This window comes from Grampus griseus, assembly GCF_964374135.1.
Source record: "Grampus griseus genome assembly, chromosome: 18".
NCBI lineage: Eukaryota > Metazoa > Chordata > Mammalia > Artiodactyla > Delphinidae > Grampus > Grampus griseus.
In genome coordinates this window covers 10,631,355-10,650,513 of record NC_139012.1, presented here as the reverse complement: position 1 = coordinate 10,650,513, position 19,159 = coordinate 10,631,355, and the positions used below count along the sequence as shown (strand labels likewise).

At 37.2% G+C, this 19,159-nt stretch overlaps 1 protein-coding gene across 3 annotated transcripts in view; it reads left to right on the top strand.

Moving 5' to 3' along the window:
• PCCA (propionyl-CoA carboxylase subunit alpha) overlaps nucleotides 1-19,159 on the top strand; it is a 356,179-nt gene that overhangs the window by 204,308 nt on the left and 132,712 nt on the right. The gene's annotated exons all lie outside the window — the stretch shown is intronic.

The window sequence follows — 19,159 nt, the reverse complement described above, 5'->3', positions numbered from 1 at the left end:
TTTCTTACTGGAAAAATGTTTTGAGAAGTGTTATAGTACTAAACTTTAGGAAATGACCTGAACAGTTAAAAATATGTATATAAGAAACTTGTTTATAAGCTATAAGAAAGAATTAACAACAGATTGAGTTAGTTATGTGTGAGCCCTAAGTGTACCTTTTAGCTTCCTAATAACCTAAGCAAAAGGGAAAACATGCTTTATACCCGGGCAAGTAAAAAAAATCATTGTGACATTCATGCTTCTGAGTGACAGGATTATTTATTATGAATGTCTGCACTTGCTAGAGTAATCCTACTTAGCAAGTATAGTCCATTACTTGCTAGAGAGGCAGTTGATAAAATTGTGTTACATCAAGTCCTTTTCCTTCCTTTTTACTTTTCCTCAAGAGGAAGAATAAAGATTAGAAAAAAGATGGCAGGTGACTGAGCAGCTCTGAAGAGCACAGATCAGAAACTCAGGTTACTCCCGAAGAATTAGGTAGAAGGAAAACTAAATTGGTCTCAGGATATATATTCGTGGCTAATGTGGTTTTACTCAGAAAATCTGAGTAACCGGAACTTCTCTTTTTTAAAATTTTTATTGGAGTATAGTTGATGTACAATGTTGTGATAATTTCTGCGGTACCGCAAAGTGATTTAGTTATACATATATATATACATTCTTTTTTTAAATGTTCTTCTCCATCATAGGATATTGAATACAGTTCCCTGTGCTATAGAGTAGGACCTTGTTGTTTATCCATCCTGTATATAAAAGCTTATGCCTGCTCACCCCAACCTTCCACTCCATCCCTCTCCAGCCCCCTCCCCCTTGGCAACCATGTCTGTTCTTTATGAGTCTGCTTCTGTTTCATAAGTAGGTTCATTTGTGTCATATTTTAAATTCCACATATAAGTGATATCATCTGGTATTTGTCTTTCTTTTTCTGATTTACTTCACTTAGTATGATAATCTCTAGTTGCATCCAAGTTGCTGCAAATCTGCATCTATCCATTCATCTGTCAGTGGACATTGAGCTTGTTTCCATGTCTCGGCTATTGTGAATAGTGCTGCTATGAATATAGGGGAGGGAGCATGTATCTTTTTGAATAAGAGTTTTGTCTGGATATATGCCCAGGAGTGAGATTGCTGGATCATATGGTAATTCAGTTGTTAGTTTCCTGTGGAACCTTCATACTGTTTTCCATAACCGCTGCACCAACTTACATTCCCACCAACAGTGTAGAAGGGTTCCCTTTTCTCCACACCCTCTCCATTATTTGTTATTTGTAGACTTTTTAATGATGGCCGTTCTGACTGGTGTGAGGTGGTACCTCATTGTAGTTTTGATTTGCATTTCTCTAATAATTAGTGACATTGAACATCTTTTTCTGTGCTTATTGGCCGTCTGTGTTTCTTCTTTGGAGAAATGTCTATTTAGGTCTTCTGCTCATTTTTCGATTGGGCTGTTTTTGTTGTTGTTGTTGGGCTGTATGAGCTGTTTGTATATTTTGGAAATTAAGCCCTTGTCAGTCGCATAGTTTGCAAACATCTTCTCCCATTCTGTAGGTTGTCTTTTCATTTTGTTTATGGTTTCCCTTGCTGTGCAAAAGCTTGTAAGTTTGATTAGGTCCCATTTTTTATTTCTGTTTTTATTTCTATTGCCTTAGGAGACTGACCTAAGAAAACATTGCTATGATTTATGTCAGAGAATGTTTGGCCTGTGATCTCTTCTAGGAGTTTTGTGGTGTCATGTCTTATGTTTAAGTCCTTAAGCCATTTTGAGTTTATTTTTGTGTATGGTGTGAGGGTGTGTTCTAACTTCATTGATTGACATGCGGCTGTCCAACTTTCCCGACACCACTGGCTGAAGGATCTTCTTTTTTCCATTGTATATTCTTGCCTTCTCTGTCAAAGATTAATTGGCTGTAGGTGTGTGGGTTTATTTCTGGGCTCTCTGTTCTGTTCTCTTGATCCATATGTCTGTTTTTGTGCCAATACCACACCATTTTGATTACTGTAGCTTTTGTAGTAGTGTCTGAAGTCTGGGAGGGTTATGCCTCCTGCTTTGTTCTTTTTCTTCAGGATTGCTTTGGCAATTCTCTGGGTCTTTTATGGTTCCATATAAATTTTAGGATTATTTGTTCTAGTTCTGTGAAAAATATCATGGGTAATTTGATAGGGATCCCATTAAATCTGTAGATTGCTTTGGGTAGTATGGCCATTTTAATGATATTAATTCTTCCAATTCAAGGTCCTGGGATATCTTTCCATTTCTTTGATTCATCTTCAGTTTACTTTATTAATGTTCTATAGTTCTCAGTGTATAAGTCTTTCACCTCCTTGGTCAGGTTTATTCCTAAGCATTTTATTTTGGGGAGTGTGATTTTTAAAAGATACTGTTGTTTTTACATTCCCTTTCTGATAGTTCACTGTTAGTGTAAAGAAATGCAACCAATTTCTGTATGTTAATCTTGTATCCTGCTTCCTTGCTGAATTCGTTTATCAGTTCTAGTAGTTTTTGTGTGGAGTCTTTAGGGTTTTCTCTATATATAATAGTATCATGTCATCTGCATATAATGACAGTTTTACCTCTTTCCTTCCAATTTGGATACGTTCTGTTTCTTTTTCTTGTCTGATTGCTGTGGCTAGGACTTCCGATTCTGTGTTGAATAGAAGAAGCGAGAGTGGGCATCCTTGTCTTATTCCAGATTTTAGTGGGAAGGCCTTAAGCTTTTCACCGTTGAGTAGTATATTGGCTGTGGGTTTGTCATAAATAGCTTTTATTATGTTGAGATATGTTCCATCTGTACCCATTTTGGTAAGTTTTTATCATGAATGGATGTTGAATTTTGTCAAATGCTTTTTCTGTATCTATTGAGATGATTACGTGTTTTTTGTCTTTATTTTATGTGGTGTATCACAGTGATTGATTTGCATATGTTGAACCATTCTTGTGAACTTGGGACGAATCCCAAGTAACCAGTACTTTTCATTTGTTCTTATCCTCAAGGGAAAGTACAAAAAGCTTAATGTATGATCTTTTATTGAAGTTAATTTGGTGACTGTCTAGGGAGAGATGAGAGGATATTGAATTTCTGCAAATTACTGAATGAGTGGAAGGAGGAGGAAAATGGTCAGTAGAGCCAGGAATCTGGTTTGTTTGTTTGTTTTCCCCCTAAAGTCGTGCTCCCCAGTGTGGAAGCCACTAGCCATGTGTGCCTATTTGAATTAAAATTAAATTAAAAACTCAGTTTCTCAGTCACATTTCAATGTCAGTGTCAGTATAGTCACTACCCACACTTGCAGTGCTCCATAGCCACTACTGTACCGTGGTCAGTGGCTACTGTATCAGGTAACAGAAAGAACCTTTCCATCATCACTGTAGTATTTCTGTCAAGCATTGTTGGACTGTGCTGTTTTGGAGTGATGTGTGTGTAGGAGAGATCTAAGCTTTTGCTTTAAAGCCAGAATCATACCTTGTATGAATAATATTTTTATTATTTTTTTGGTAAATACAATATTCATATCTTTATTCCTTTACCTTCAGGTGTTACTTGGATCTTGACTATTTCAGAAGTCCTGAGTATAGCTAATGATGAACTGGTTTGATCTTTAAGCAGTGTATTCTAGTTATTTTCAGAGAGTGCTGACTTAACATTGGTAAGAATCTGAAGAAGTTTTAAAAAATAAAAGAAGAAAAAATAAATAAAAGACTAAAAATTTCCTGTAATCCTGCAATAACCACTTTTAATATTTTAATATATTCCTTTCCAAGTATATATGTGTGTATGTTTATACATATCCATACTTGTAGTGTATATACCCTACATAATTAGAGTCATACTGGAAATGTCGTTTGAATTTTACTTTTTAAAATTTCATATTATGTTGTGACTGTTTCTTCTCTTTATTCACTACTCTTTGAAAGCACATTTAAAATTTCTATTATAGTGAATTTAAAATATATGCAAAATAACTGCTCTTAAAAACACCATCAAGAATATTATAAAACAGTATAACAAATGGCAGAATGTATTCAGAGATACATGTCCAATAAAGGACTTGAATCTATAATGTATAAATAACTCTTAGAATTAAAAAATGAGCCAAACAACCAAATTAAAAAAAAATAGAAGATTTGGCATAGACTCTTTTACAAAGAAGTTATATGAATGGCAAATAAGTCCATGAAAAGATGTTTAACATCATTAATCATTGGAAAAACACAAACTAAAATCACAGTGGTACACCACCACACACCCGGGAGAATAATGTACATCAAATGGTGAGTAGAAAAATAAATGTGGTATATCCATACAACGGAATACTGTTTAGCAATAAAAAGAAATGCAGTACTGATAAGTGCATCTACATGCATAAACCTAAAAAGAAAATCATGCTAAGAGGAAGAAACCAGTTAGAGAAGACTATATAATGTAGTTTCATTTATTTGTAATTTCTAGGCAGGATGGAAGTATAAAAGACAGAAAAAAGATCAGCGATTGCCTGGGTGCAGGTGTTGACATTACAGAATTACACCTTTATACAGTCTATGTCCAAAACTATAAACCAATAATTATTTTAAATGCATTAGTCTCTTAAATTATGTAGAAAACAAAACAAAGTTAAGATGACACTAGCTTTCACTTTAATAATTTTTAAAATGCATTAGACCCTTAAATCATATAGAGAACAAAAAGTGGAGTTACAAGCTATTGTTACAATAATACTAGCTTTTATGATTGTCCATGTATTTGTCTTTACTGAGATACTTACTTCTTCATGTGGTTTCTTAGTACTGTCTAGTGTCCTTTCGTTCCACCCTGCTGGACTTCCTTTAGCAATTTTTGTAGGGCAGGTCTAGTTGTCACAGACTCCTTCAGCTTTTGTTTATCTGGGAAGGTGTTAACTTCTGCCTCACTTTTGAAGGACGTTTTTGCTGGATTTAGGATTCTTGATTGATGGGTTTTTTTCTTTTAGCACTTTGAATATATCAGCCCACTGCCTCTGGCCTGCAGAGTTTCTGATGAGAAATCTGCTGATAATCTTATTTGTACTTGAAAATTCGTTCCTCTCTTCCAAGATTCTGTCTTCAGCTTTTGAAGGTTTGACTATGTGTCTTGGTGTGGGTCTTGGAGTTCATCTTATCTGGAGTTTGTTGAGCTTTTTGAATGTTTATCTTCATGTCTGTCATCAAATTTGGAAAGTTTTTGGTTGTTATTTCTTCAGATATCCTCTTTGCCCCTTTCTCTTTCTCCTTCTGGGACTTTCACGATGTATACGTTGGTCTACTTGATGGTATCCCCACAGGACCCTTAGGCTCTGTTCACTTTACTTTGATCTTTTTTCTTTCTGTTCTTCAGACTTGATAATTCTGTTGTCCTGTCTTCATGTTGACTGATTTTTTCCTTCTGTCTGGTCAGATCTGCCTTTGAATTACTCTAGTGAGTTTTTCATTTCAATTATTGTGCTTTTCAGCTCCAGAATTTCATTTCTTTTTAGGTTTTCTGTCTTTTTATTGATATTTTTATTTTGTTTACACATTGTTTTCTTGACTTTCACCACATCTTCCTTTAGTTCTTTTAGCATCTTTAAGATAGTTGTTTTAAAGTCTTTGTCTGATATATCTGCCATTAGGTCTTTTTCAGGGATATGTTCTGTTGATTTTTTTTTTCCCTTTGAGTAGGCCATACTTTCTTGTTTATTTGTATGACTTCCGATTTTTTGGTTGAACACTGGACATTTCAATCCAATGATGTGGTAACTTTGGAAATCAGATTCTCCTCCTTCCTCAGGGTTTAGTGGTTTATGTTATTGTCTTTGTTTATCATTTTTGTTTTTCTGATTATTGTAGGCTGCCTCTGTGCCAATGATCAGCCTGAGGTGTAAACTTAAGGTGTTCTCTGGTCTTTTCCTAGACTTTCCCTGGGCATGTGCAGTCACTTTCCAATTTTCCTTGTATATGTAGTTGTTTTTGGATGTCTTAACCTTTAAGGCCTAGCTCTTGAAAGGGGGCGGGGGAAATGAAGGTGGGGGGCGGTTAGGGAAGCACTAGACCCTTAAATCTCCTGGAAGTCACTCCAGTCAGAGGGGGAGGTGCTTGCAACAATGAGGGAGGTGCAGTAGCTGGCTGCCTGCCTTTCTGTCTGCACCTCTGTGATCAGAAGCAGCAGTTAGCAGTCGGAGCACAGATCCTTAGTATTTGGAGGACAGGTTCTGTTCTGCCCACCCTGGCTTCCACAAGCTGTGTGCAGGCTGCTCCAGTGAACACACCCACAGTTGCACCCAGGAGGCTGAGAGTGGGGGATGGGGAGCTGCTGCTGTGCTAAAGCTGAAGTTGACCACAGGTTAACACAGTTACCCCCAAGCCTTCTTCTGAAGGTTCCACAAGAGTTATATCAGACAGATTCTGCCAGTGTGACTGTTGTCTAGGTGGGGAGAGAGATTCTTGGTGCTTCCTATTCTGTCATCTTCCTAGAATCTTCCTCCTCTTATATTACTGTTGAATTCATTACCCTTTAGAACTTGGAAAGAAGTTAGATTCATAAAATATGTGGGCCAAAAGTTCAGTTATGTAGATAATTGTGCACATATTACCTATATAACAAACAACTATTTTATTTTTGGTACATTTATTTTCTATTGAACTTATCGTTTATCTAGTAGACCAGTTTACCGTAAAGTTGCTACCACCAGAGACCTATAACGTTTAACAAAATATACTGGTCTTTTTGGACAAAGCGTAATCTTGTTTAGGCAAAAGTGAACCGAAGCTATTTCTGCTTATTTGCTGAAGAGGTCCCTGACACCAGAGCTGGTGTAAAGTGGTTGGCTCTTCACATTTTGGCTTCACAGTCGTGTTTTCACTATTGCCTGGGGAATGGAGTCCAAAGTCGGCCTCCGGGTGTGGCTGCGTGTTGCTGTGTCATGGGTGTGCTCACGTACTCTTCTGCCTCCAAACCCAGGAGCCGGCAGCACTTCCTTTGTGCTGCTTGCTTTGGCTGCTGGTCTTATTTTCCCAATTTCTCCATGGGTTTTACGCTTTCATCATTTATGACTTGGAAAAAACTTTAATAATATGTACCCATAGTATTTGGATAGTAAAAAGATAGTGTATTTTAGAAAAAGAGAACAGTTAATGTCAGAAACAATAACAATTTTTCTTTGACTGTAAATGAAGTGAATTAAGTTTTTACATAAATACATACTGTCTTAGCATGGAGTTATTTTTCTTTGTAATCATTCTTTTCCTAAACACTTATTGACAGAAATGAATCATTAAAAGTTGTGTTAAACAATTGCTTCATGTTATTTGAAGCTAAAATTATTTTGTTGGCATTGTGGTTTGGTATAATAATTTGTTTCACTAACTGCTAATGATTGGAGGAAAATCTAGTAAAGAAAAAAATTTAGTTTCAGTAATCTTTCATTTAGTTTTGGTCAAAATGCCTGTTTTCCTTAGATCCAAATGTTGTTTACTGGTCAGGATTCACCTTTCTGATCTTCGACCCTCCTCTTACTTTACTCTGGTTCAGGTCCACCTCTGCCATTGTAGTAACTTTTTACTTGATTTCAAAAAAGGTTTTATGGCAATCATAAAACCTCCTCAATCACTTGGGATGCTTTTGGGTACAAGTAACAGAAACCCTTACTCAAACCGACACATCTTTGTTGAACAGGAGGCTCAGAGAACGGAAAGGACAAGACTCAGGAAGTGCATCTGCTAATGTCGCTTCTCTGTAGTTCCTTAGCCTTGCTTTCTTCTGTGCTTTGTCAGAAGGCTGTGATAGCAGGATAGCTGTAGACGTTTTAGGAGTCAAATCCAGATTGTGTCTGTCCCTAAGAAGTGAGGAAATCTCTCCCAAGTGTTACCCAACCACCTACTTCTCAGTTCTCATTGACCAGAAAGAACTCATCCCGTTCCTAAAGTCACTGCAAAGGGAATTGGATTGTCGTGTTTGTCTGGGACTAATTTTCTGGTGTGAAATAGATGTTGAGGAATCAACTAAAGTGACCACTACATTTTCTAATAATAACTCCCTGTCTTCCTTTGTATGGGATGTAATATTGGGTTGGCGAAAAAGTTTGGTCGGGTTTTTCCATAAGAGCTTATGGAAAAACCTGAGCGAACTTTTTGGTCAGCCCAGTGTTTATTTTTCTTGTTGTGTTCTACTGGCTAGGACTACCAGTATAGTTTCATGTTTAAGGGCACAGCCTTTTGTTCCAGAGACTTGGATTTCTCCCTGGTTTTGCTGATCCCTAGCTACTATTTTAGGATAAATTATTTTGCCTCTCTTGGACTTAGTTTCCTCACCTGTAATGTGGAGATAATAGCAGTTCTTAAAGAAAGAGTGTTTGTCAATGTCAAATGAGATAATAAATACTTAGCATGATGCTCATTAACTTTTAGTTGTCCCTCCCTAATTTTCTTTTTCTAAAATCTCTGATGACAAAGATTCTATTTCGAGGGTAGTGGCAATGATATATACTCGTTTTATTCCTGAGTAACTCGAATGCCTTGAGTGTTTCAACATCAACGGGTACATTAGCTATTGGTTTGAAATCTTTCTTCTTACATTAAAGATGTAGCCTTCCATTCCTTACTGAATAAGAAAGTCAGATACAGATATTAAATATAATCACATCTTTTAAAATTACCTATTGATCATTATAAGAATTGAGTTAGAAAATTTAGAATATTAAGCAGGGAACAAAATGATTAAAAAAAAATCCTGCCTCCATAGAGCTTACATTTAAGTAGAAGGTAGACAGACAAAACAGATGTAGCAATACATCAAATGATGATAAATACTTCGGTGAAAAACAAAACAGGGAAGGGATATAGAACATCCTGGGGTGGATGGTGGCCTAGTTGTAGTTTTTAAATTTGGATTGCAGCGAAGTGGATGGCAGGTTGGATTAGCAGGATGGGAAGATTCACATTAGAGCAAAGACCTGAAGGAGGAAAGGAGTGAGTCATGTGAATATCTGGAGGAAGGACCTTCTAATCAGAGGAGACAGCTAATGTAAAAAGCACCTGAGGTCAAGTATGTCGGCCTGTTTGAGAAATGGCAAGGAGGCAAATGCAATTTGAGAGGAGGGAGGAAGCCATAGGGTAGTAGAGATGGAGTTGTGATAGGTGGTCTTCTAGGAATGGGGAGCCCTTGCAGGGTCTTCAGCAAAGCAGAGCTTGATGTGACATATGTAATAACAAGATCATTGTGCCTGCATTGATGTACATGCCTCAAAAGGGGTAACAGTGGAAGCTGGGAGACCAGTTGGGAGCAGAGGTCCTGGGCCTGCCCTGGGATACCCCACATTAACAAGTCAGGAAGATCAGGCAGATCCAGCAAAGGAGACTGAGAAGGAACGGCAGAGGAGATAGATAGAAAAGTAGTCGGAGGTGGAGTTCAGAGAACAAAGAGAAGAAAAGAGTGTTCAACTGAAATATGTCACATACGAGAATGACTATTGACCATTGAATTTCTCAATGTGGGGGTCATAGGAGACCTTGACAAGCAGTTTTCAGGGATGTTGAGTGGGACGTGGTCGTTAAAGTTGAACTGATGAGGGTTCAAGAAAACATGGGAAGAGAGAAATTGGAGACTGCAAGTACTGGCAACTCTTAGGGTTTCTATATTTATGTACATATAGTTAATGTATTATTTAGATTTTACAGAAAATGGACCATTCTCTTTGAAAGAGTGTCTTTTTTTTCTTTTTACATACTATTATGTTGTCCACATTGCTCTGTATTGGTTTTTGAATAAGTGGTTTTCCAGGACTGCAACATTAGTACTTAAAAAAAATTAACATACAATGGAAAATCTTGCTCATATAGGATTGATAAATCTGCGAATTAATTTGCATTAGGCTATGTGGTATTGGTGGTCCCTGGCAGTGCAGAGTGCGATGGCGCACCCCACGTCTATTCAACACTGTAGATGTGTACACAGAATTCTGTGTAGCTTCTTTTATTTATGGCAGTCCTTCTATTCAGTCATTCAGGCTAGGAAAATTGTATCGTCTTTGGTTCTTTTGGCTCCTTCATCTGGCACTGAAATGTCACAGTATTTGGTGTGGTGCAGTGGAACCAGCACCGAGTAAAGTGTCAGGAGTCAGGATTTTGGTCCCAGCACCACTACTAAGTATCAAGGTGGTAAAGTCTTTGTGCAAAATGCTTCAACTTTTGACTTCAGTTTCCTCCTCTGAGAAATGGCAGTGTTGGATTGGATGAGTCCTCCTGAAATCTTTTTCAGCTCTGATCCTAATTGGATTGCATGAGGCTGACCCTTTTACTTTCTGGTTTCTACGTAAACCCTCTATTTTCTCTCTTGATATTTGAGCAGAAGTTAAAGACTTAGGAAATGGAACACCTTCACTATGGCCTGTGATAATACTGATGAAAGACTTCAGTCTGAAAGGTTTTTTTTGTTTTTTTTTTTGGCGGTACGTGGGCTTCTCACTGTTGTGGCCTCTCCCGTTGTGGAGCACAGGCTCCAGATGCGCAGGCTCAGTGGCCATGGCTCACAGGCCCAGCCGCTCCGCGGAATGTGGGGTCCTCCCGGACTGGGGCACGAACCCGTGTCCCCTGCATCGGCAGGCGGATGCCCAGCCACTGCGCCACCAGGGAAGCCCTGAAAGGTTTTTTGTTTTTTGTTTTTTTTGCCCTGAAAGGTTTTTAAAAATGTAGCGTTCACTTTTGTGGAGGATTACTTTGGGTGTATGGAGTCAGTGTACAACCACCACTTTGAGCTCCTACTGAGTAGAACATATATATTATCTAGTATCTTGACTGGCTACATAGCCTGCCATCAGTTTAACTCTTTTAGTCACAGTAGCATAATGGGAAAGTGCAGTCACTTGAATTACAGTCATTGTGTCTACATTTGTATGGTATTTTCTTTCCTCGTCTGGCTTCCTGATAAAATGGAGAATCAATTTTTTACTGATTTTTACCTGACAGATGCAATTATCTGTGTGTGTGTGTGTGTGTGTTTTTTCCCTGCTGTTAAAAAAGAATGTTTCCTGGTTTTAGATTTATAATTCATTCACCTATTATTAAGTTTTCAGTTAGATGATAAAAGTTTAAGGTTTTGAAATATGATCATAATCAATGAAATATAACTGGGGAAAGAAACAGAAAAAAAAATAGCCATGTGAAAGTAATTCCCAAGGAAGAGCAAGTACTGTGGACAGTGCATATTGATTCTTTTACTTAAGTATTTCTGAATTTAAAAGGACATATCAAATTATTAACACATTTGTACCGTCTGTGACAACAAATGACAACTTTTATATCATACTTGTTTCATTTATGTTCTCAGATAATCTACTTCATTATGACAATGAAATTGATGTTCTGATAACTAAGTATATAATTAACAACAGTACTTTTGGTGTATGCTCATGAACATACATAGCTATAATATGCTTCTGGAAATATCTACTTTCATTTAAGCAAGTAAGTCCCCTAAAAGCGCCAAGAGGAAAGAAAATGTCAATTCCGTCATCATCCTTTACGCTAGCCTTACTTTTTAATATCTCTGTTGTGATATTTTCAGTTACTTAATATGACTGTGTCTTGGACTATTTAGAAACCTGAGACTAAGCGCAAAATATTAAGTGGATGTCATATTTATACACTTTTTGCTAAATATTACGTTTTAAAATATTTTTCTTTCTTTCTTTCTTTCTTTTTTTAATTCTGTAAGAGCTGAATGGAAGACTGAATAGCCTCATTATTGAAGGAGAATTACTCTGTTCCCTGCAATGATTCCAAAAGCTCTTGCACACTTCATCAGTATTATTGTAATTCTTTGGCTGCAGGATATTTGGCAGCTGTTGCACCCCACTGGCAAATCCTATTCATACTTCTTTCCCATTCACCCATTGCCATTGGAGAATTGATTTCTCTCTCCTCTACTCTAACCTTTCCCAATTCATTTTGGATTGTTCAATGTGAAACATTTTAATTTCATATCATAGAGCTATTCAGCTCACAATCCCTTTTTTAACGTGTCACCAGGGTAACAGCATAGCATGCTTTCTTTAGGCCATCAAGTTTTTATTTCACATGCTTAATATTGCATTAAATGTTTGCATTTTGTTTAACCCCCCTTAAATACTTTGAACTCTGGATATGTTTTATAGGAAAATGAAATCCTTGATTTTGGAATTGAAATGAAATCAACACTATCACTGCATTCATAGTAAAATGTCAAATGATTAATTTACATAATTCAAAAATTATTATTAAAAATCCAAGTGACCTGATCTGTGTAAGGCAGTTTGCTATATAGGTAATGGAGGAATATTTGTATTTATGTTCAGCCTTGTTTCAAAAAAAGCTTTAAAGGTGGTTTAGAGAGATTTTGAGTTGGGTAAAAATGCAAGAGTAATGGAATTGGTACAAATGGAGAAATATATCTTTTGAAGACATTACATGATTTTTCAGTAAAATGTTTTTTTCTGCGTGTGTATTATATATTAGTGAGCGTTGAAAATGCATTGTGTTTACATCTTGATTCTTTGATTTGAATAGATTTGAATTTCTACTTACAGAGCTACCTTTTCAACTTTATCCCAAATAATAGTTTCAGTAAAATTTGTTCTGTGAATAAATTTTATGAAATTTGGAATATTCTGAGAAATATAAAGAAATGTGTAAGAAAAGGAAAGGCAGAGACTAGTAACCCATGTTGTTTGAAAACACTGTTATTTTTAAAAAATGTTAGCATAGTAGCTATTTAAGTATCCTTATTTTCCATTATTACAATCACTGAAGTTTTCACATTAATCTGTAGGATAAACTCTGAATTAAGCTGCCTTTTTTTTCTTTTAAACCACTTTTTTTAGTTTACTTTTTAAAAAAGTTGTTTATGACTTAGTGCTCATTGGGATTTCTATTTTCTCACAGTGTGTCAGACTAATTTCATACCTTGAATGTTCATATGTAACAGCCCCGAATCTAGATAACATTGGTTTAAATGACCAATATCCTGATCATCTACTTTACAAAGGTCACTTTCTGTCATTAGAGTAATTTCCTGAATATGTATTATAATGATAACTTTCTACCTTTAGAATTAGAGTTATTAAATTGTTCCAAAGATAACAAATAGTACTCCTTGTGATAAGATGCTTGGGCTTAGAGTAATAATAAAACAGTTTCTGCCCTTTAGGAAGCTTAAAATAGAGTGAGATATGTAGACATTAAACAGATAATTATCAACTCTGAAGATGGCTAGAGGAAAAGTCCAGATTGTCCTAGTGAGGGGACGAGAATATCATTTGCAGGTGTGCCACATTATCTAAATGACCCATTTTCAATAAAAAAAATTACAAGACATGTAAAGAAACATGCAGGGCTTCCCTGGTGGCGCAGTGTTTGAGAGTCTGCCTACCGATGCAGGGGACGCGTGTTCATGCCCCGGTCCGGGTGGATCCCAAGTGCCGCGGAGCGGCTGGGCCCGTGAGCCATGGCCGCTGAGCCTGCGCATCCGGAGCCTGTGCTCCGCGACGGGAGAGGCCGCAGCAGTGAGAGGCCCACGTACCGCAAAAAAAAAAAAAAAAAGAAACATGCAAGTATGGCCTATTCACAGGATAAAAGTCAATAGAAACTGCCTAAGAGGGGCCCAAATGTTGTACTTATTATACAGTGATCTTTAATAACCTGTTAAAAATATGTTGAAAGGGGCTTCCCTGGTGGTGCAGTGGTTGAGAGTCCGCCTGCCGATACAGGGGACATGGGTTCGTGCCCCGGTCCGGGAAGATCCCACATGCCACGGAGCAGCTAGGCCCGTGAGCCATGGCCGCTGAGCCTGCGCATCCGGAGCCTGTGCTCCACAACGGGAGAGGCCACAACAGTTAGAGGCCCGCATACCGCAAAAAAAAAAAAAAAAAAAAATTGTTGAAAGGACTGAAGGAAACCCGATATGAAGAATTAAGGGAAAGTAGGGCAATCATATCTCATTAAATAGAAAATATCAGTAAAAGATAGAAATGATTTTTTTTAAAAAGCAAATAAAAATTCTAGAGATGAAATTACAGTTCCCACAGTGAAAAAATGCACTGAGGAACTCAACAGTAGATTTGAGCAGCAGAAGAAGCAATCAGCAAATTTGAAGACATATCAATTGAGATTATCCAGTGTGAGGAACAGAAAGAAAACTGAAGAAAAATGAGCAGAGCCTCAGAGATCCTTAGGATACCATCAGATATACCAACATACATGCTGAGAGTCCCAGAAGCAGAAGAGAAGAAAGATAAAGGAGCAGAAAGAATATTTAAGGAAAGCGTGACTGCAGGCTTCCCTGGTGGTGCAGTGGTTGAGAGTCTGCCAGCCGGTGCAGGGGACATGGGTTACTGGTCTGGGAAGATCCCACATGCCGCGGAGCAACTAGGCCCGTGAGCCACAACTGCTGAGCTGGCGCGTCTGGAGCCTGTGCTCCGCAACAAGAGAGGCCGTGACAGTGAGAGGCCCGCGCACAGCGATTAAGAGTAGCCCCCACTCGCCGCACCTAGAGAAAGCCCTTGCACAGAAACGAAGACCCAACACAGCCAATCAATCAATCAGTCAATAAATAGAAATGCCGTAGAATTATTAAAAAAAAAAAGTGACTGAAAACATACCAAATTTGTTGAAAAACATTAATCTGCACATTCAAGAAGCTTAGGGCTTCCCTGGTGGCGCAGTGGTTGAGAGTCTGTCTGCCGATGCAGGGGACACGGGTTCGTGCCCTGGTCCGGGAAGATCCCACATGCCACGGAGCGGCTGGGTCCATGAGCCATGGCTGCTGAGCCTGCGTGTCTGGAGCCTGTGCTCCACAACTGGAGAGGCCACAACAGTGAGAGGCCTGCGTACCGCCAAAAAAAAAAAAAAAAAAAAAAAAAACACGAAGCTTAATAAGCTCAAAGATATCTACACCTACACACAGCATAGTCAAACTGTCAAAACCCAAAAAGAATGTTAAAAGCAGCATGAGAAAAATGGCTCATCATGTAAATGGGATCCTCAATATGATTAAGAGCTCACATTCTCTTCTGGACATCACCAGGTTGTCCAGAAGAGAATGGGATGGTATATATAAAGTGCTGAAGAATTAAAAAAAAAAAGGAATGTCAATAAAGAACGCCATATCCAGCAAAACTGTCTTGTAAACATGAAGGAGACATCAAGACATTCTGAACAAAGCCCAAGAGAATCCAATGCTAGCAGACCTATCCAACAAGAAATATGAAAGGAAGTTCTTCAGGGTGAAATGGAAGGACATTAAACAGAAACTGTTAAATACATGTGAATTAAAAAGAGCACTGGTTACCAAGTAACAAAAAGCAATGTTAGTCATTAAAAACAAAAATGAAAACCCTCCAAAAAAAAAAAAAAAGAGCACTGGTTAAAGATTACTACATCAGTAAATATAAAAGACAATATAAATGTATTTTTACTTTGTAATCTTTTTGTTTTCTGTCTGATTTAAAAGACAACTGCATAATGCAGTAATTATAGTTCTAAGTTGATAGGCGCACAATATGTACAGATATAATTTGTATGACAACAGGAAGACAAACGGTAGGGAAAACAAAGCTATATCAGAGCAAATTTTCTATATCCTTTTGCAATTAGGTTAGCATTAATCCAAACTATGGTGGCTAAATATAAGGTGCTAATTGTAATCCCTAAGGTAACCACTAAGAAAATAGCTTTTGAAAATAGTATATGAAACATCAAGGGAATTAAATTGGTACGCTAGGAAATATCTATTTAAACAAAAGAAGACAGTGATGTAGGAATAGAAGAACAAAAAAGATACGAGATAGAAAGCAAAAAGTAAATGTAAAAGCAAAAAATAAATCCTGCTTAATGAGGAAGTATATTTAACATATCAATAAATAGAATAAGCACCCCAGTCAAGGGCAGATATTGGTATAGGGGATAAAAAACAAGATCAATAGCTGATTCACTTTGTTATAAAGCAGAAACTAACATACCATTGTAAAGCAATTATACTCCAATAAGGTCGTTAAAAAAAAAAAGATCAAATTATATGCTTTCATCAATAGATATACTTTGACTCAAAGACACAGTAGGCTGAAGGTAAAAGGAGAGAGTTATCAGACATACTATGTTTGTAATACTAGTATAATTATTATTAATAATACTAATATCAGTCAACATAATTTTAAGACAAAAATTGTTACTGGAGACAGAGGGATATTTTATAATGATAAAACAATCAATCCTTGAGAAAGCTATAATGAGTTTGAATGTATATGTTACCCAATAACGCAATCCCCAAATATATGAAGCAAAACTGAGACAACTGAAAGGAGAAATTAACGATTCAACAATAATAGTTGGAGATTTTAATACCCCACTTTCAGTAATGGATAGAACAACTAGATACGATCAACAAGGAAGTAGAAGACTTGTACAACACTGTAAACCAAATAGATCTAATAGTTATCCATTTAGAACAGGACATTCAACTGGAGAATATGCAACTTCTCAAGTGCATGGGTAACATTTTCCAAGATAAACCATGTCATATGCTAGGCCATAGAACAAGCCTTGATAAATTCAATGAGATTGAAATCTTACAGATGTTCTCCAACCACAGTTGAATGAAATTAGAAATCAACAAAAAAGAAAATTTTGGAAATTCACAAATTTGTGGAAATTAAATAATTCACTCCTAAATAACTAATAGGATGAAGAAGAAATCACAAAGAAATTATAAAATACTTTGAAATGAATTAAAACAAGATCAGAACATTCAAAAACTTATGGGAGGGGCTTCCCTGGTGGCACAGTGGTTGAGAGCCCGCCTGCCAATGCAGGGGACACGGGTTCGTGCCCCGGTCCGGGAAGATCCCACATGCCGCGGAGTGGCTGGGCCCGTGAGCCATGGCCACTGAGCCTGCGCGTCCGGAGCCTGTGCTCCGCAATGGGAGAGGCCACAACAGTGAGAGGCCCGCGTACCACCAAAAAAAAAAAAAAAAACTTATGGGATGCACCTAAAGCAGTGGTTAGAGGGAAATTTAGAGCTGTAAACACATATTAAAAAAGATCTAATATCAGTCACCTCATCTTCCACTTTAGGAAAATAGGAAAAGAAGAGCAAACTAAACCCAAAGCAAGCAGAGGGAAGAAAATACTAAAGATCAGAGAGGAAATAAATGAAATAGAAATAGAGCAACAATAGAAGAGATCAGTAAAAGCAGAATTTGGTCCTTGGAAAGATCAGCAGAAATGACAAACTTTTAGGTAGACTGGCCAAGAGAGAAAGAGACTCAAATAGCTAAAATCAGTAATGAAATAGGGATTATACATACAGACCTTACAGAAATTAAAAGGATTATAAGGAAATAATGAGAACAATTGCATGCCAACTTCGATAAAATGGAGAAATTTGGAGAAAGATGCAAGCTACTGACACTAACTCAAGAGGAAATAGAAAATCTGAATAGACCTGAAAGAGATTGAATTAGTCATCACAAAATTTCCTAGAAAGAAGAAACCCAGGATTAGATGACTTCACTGGTGAATTCAGTGAAGTATTTAGAAAGAAATTAATACTAATCTTTCACAAACTCTTCCAAAAATAGAAAAGAAGGATAAAATTTGCAACTCATTCTCCATGGCCAGTATTACCATGATACCAAATCCAGATAAAGATGTTAAAAAAAAAACTGAAGACCAATATCCCTCATATATATTAATGCAAAAAATCCTCAACAAAATTCTAGCGAACTAAATTCATGAATATATAAAATGATTATATACCATAACCAAGTGAGTTTTATCCTACGTATACACAGTTGGTTTAACATCCAAAAAACAATCAATGTGACAAATCATGTTAATAGAGTAAAGGGGAAAAATCACAGAATTATCTCAATAAATGCAGGAAAAACGTTTGGCAAAATCCAGCAGCCTTTCATGATAAAAAAATTCAACCAGGGACTTCCCTGGTGGTGCAGTGGTTAAGAATCCTCCTGCCAATGCAGGGGACACGGGTTCGAGCCCTGGTCCAGGAAGACCTCACCTGCCGCGGAGCAATGAAGCCCGTGCGTCACAACTACTGAGCCTGCACTCTAGAGCGCGCAAGCCACAACTACTGAGCCCGCGTTCCACAACTACTGAAGCCCGTGTGCCTAGAGCCCATGCTCCACAGCAAGAGAAGCTACTGCAATGAGAAGCCCGTGCACTGCAACGAAGAGTAGCCCCCGCTCGCCACAACTAGAGAGAAAGCCTGTATGCAACAACGAAGACCCAATGCAGACAAAATAAATAAATAAATCTAGTAAAAAAGAAAAAACCAAAACACTCAAAACCAATTAGGAATAGAAAGGAACTTCCTCAACCTAATGAAGGCCATCTACGAAAAATCCATAGCTAACATCATATTTAGTGGTATACAACTGAATGTTTTTTCTGCTAAGGTCAGGAATAAGACAAGGAAATTTGCTGTTACTTTTTTCAACATTGTACTAGAGTTCCTAGCTTGGGCAGTTTGGCAAGAAGAATTAAAGGTATCAAGATGGGGAAGAAGTAAAACTATCTCTGTTTGCAGGTGACATGATCTTGTATGTAGAAAATCTTAAGGAATTCACAAAAAAACCTATTAGAACTAATAAATGACTTTTGCAAGGTTGTAGAATATAAGAATGATATATAAATATCCATTTTATTTTTATGCAATAGCGGTGTTACAACCAAAAATAAAATTAACAAAACAATTTTATTTTACAGAAGCACTAAATACAATACTTAAGCACAAAATTTTTTTAAAAAGAAGTGTAAGACTGGTGTACCGAAAACTACAAGACATTGGTTGAAATAAAGACAATTTAAATAAATGGGTTAGCATCCCACATTCACAGATCAGAGGACCTAATATTACTGACATACAGATTTGATGCAATCCCTGTTAAACCCCAGCTGTGTTTTTCTGCAGAAATAATCATATTCCAAAATTTGTACGAAAATGCAAGAGATTCAGCATAACCAAACCAATCTCAAAAAAGAAGAACAAAACTGGGGGACTCATACTTCCCAATTTCAAAACTTAGTACAAAGTTACAGTAATCAAGACAGTGTGGTACTGGCATAGGAATAGTAGATGTGTTGATCAATGGAATAGAACTAAGAGTCCAGAAATAAATTGTTACA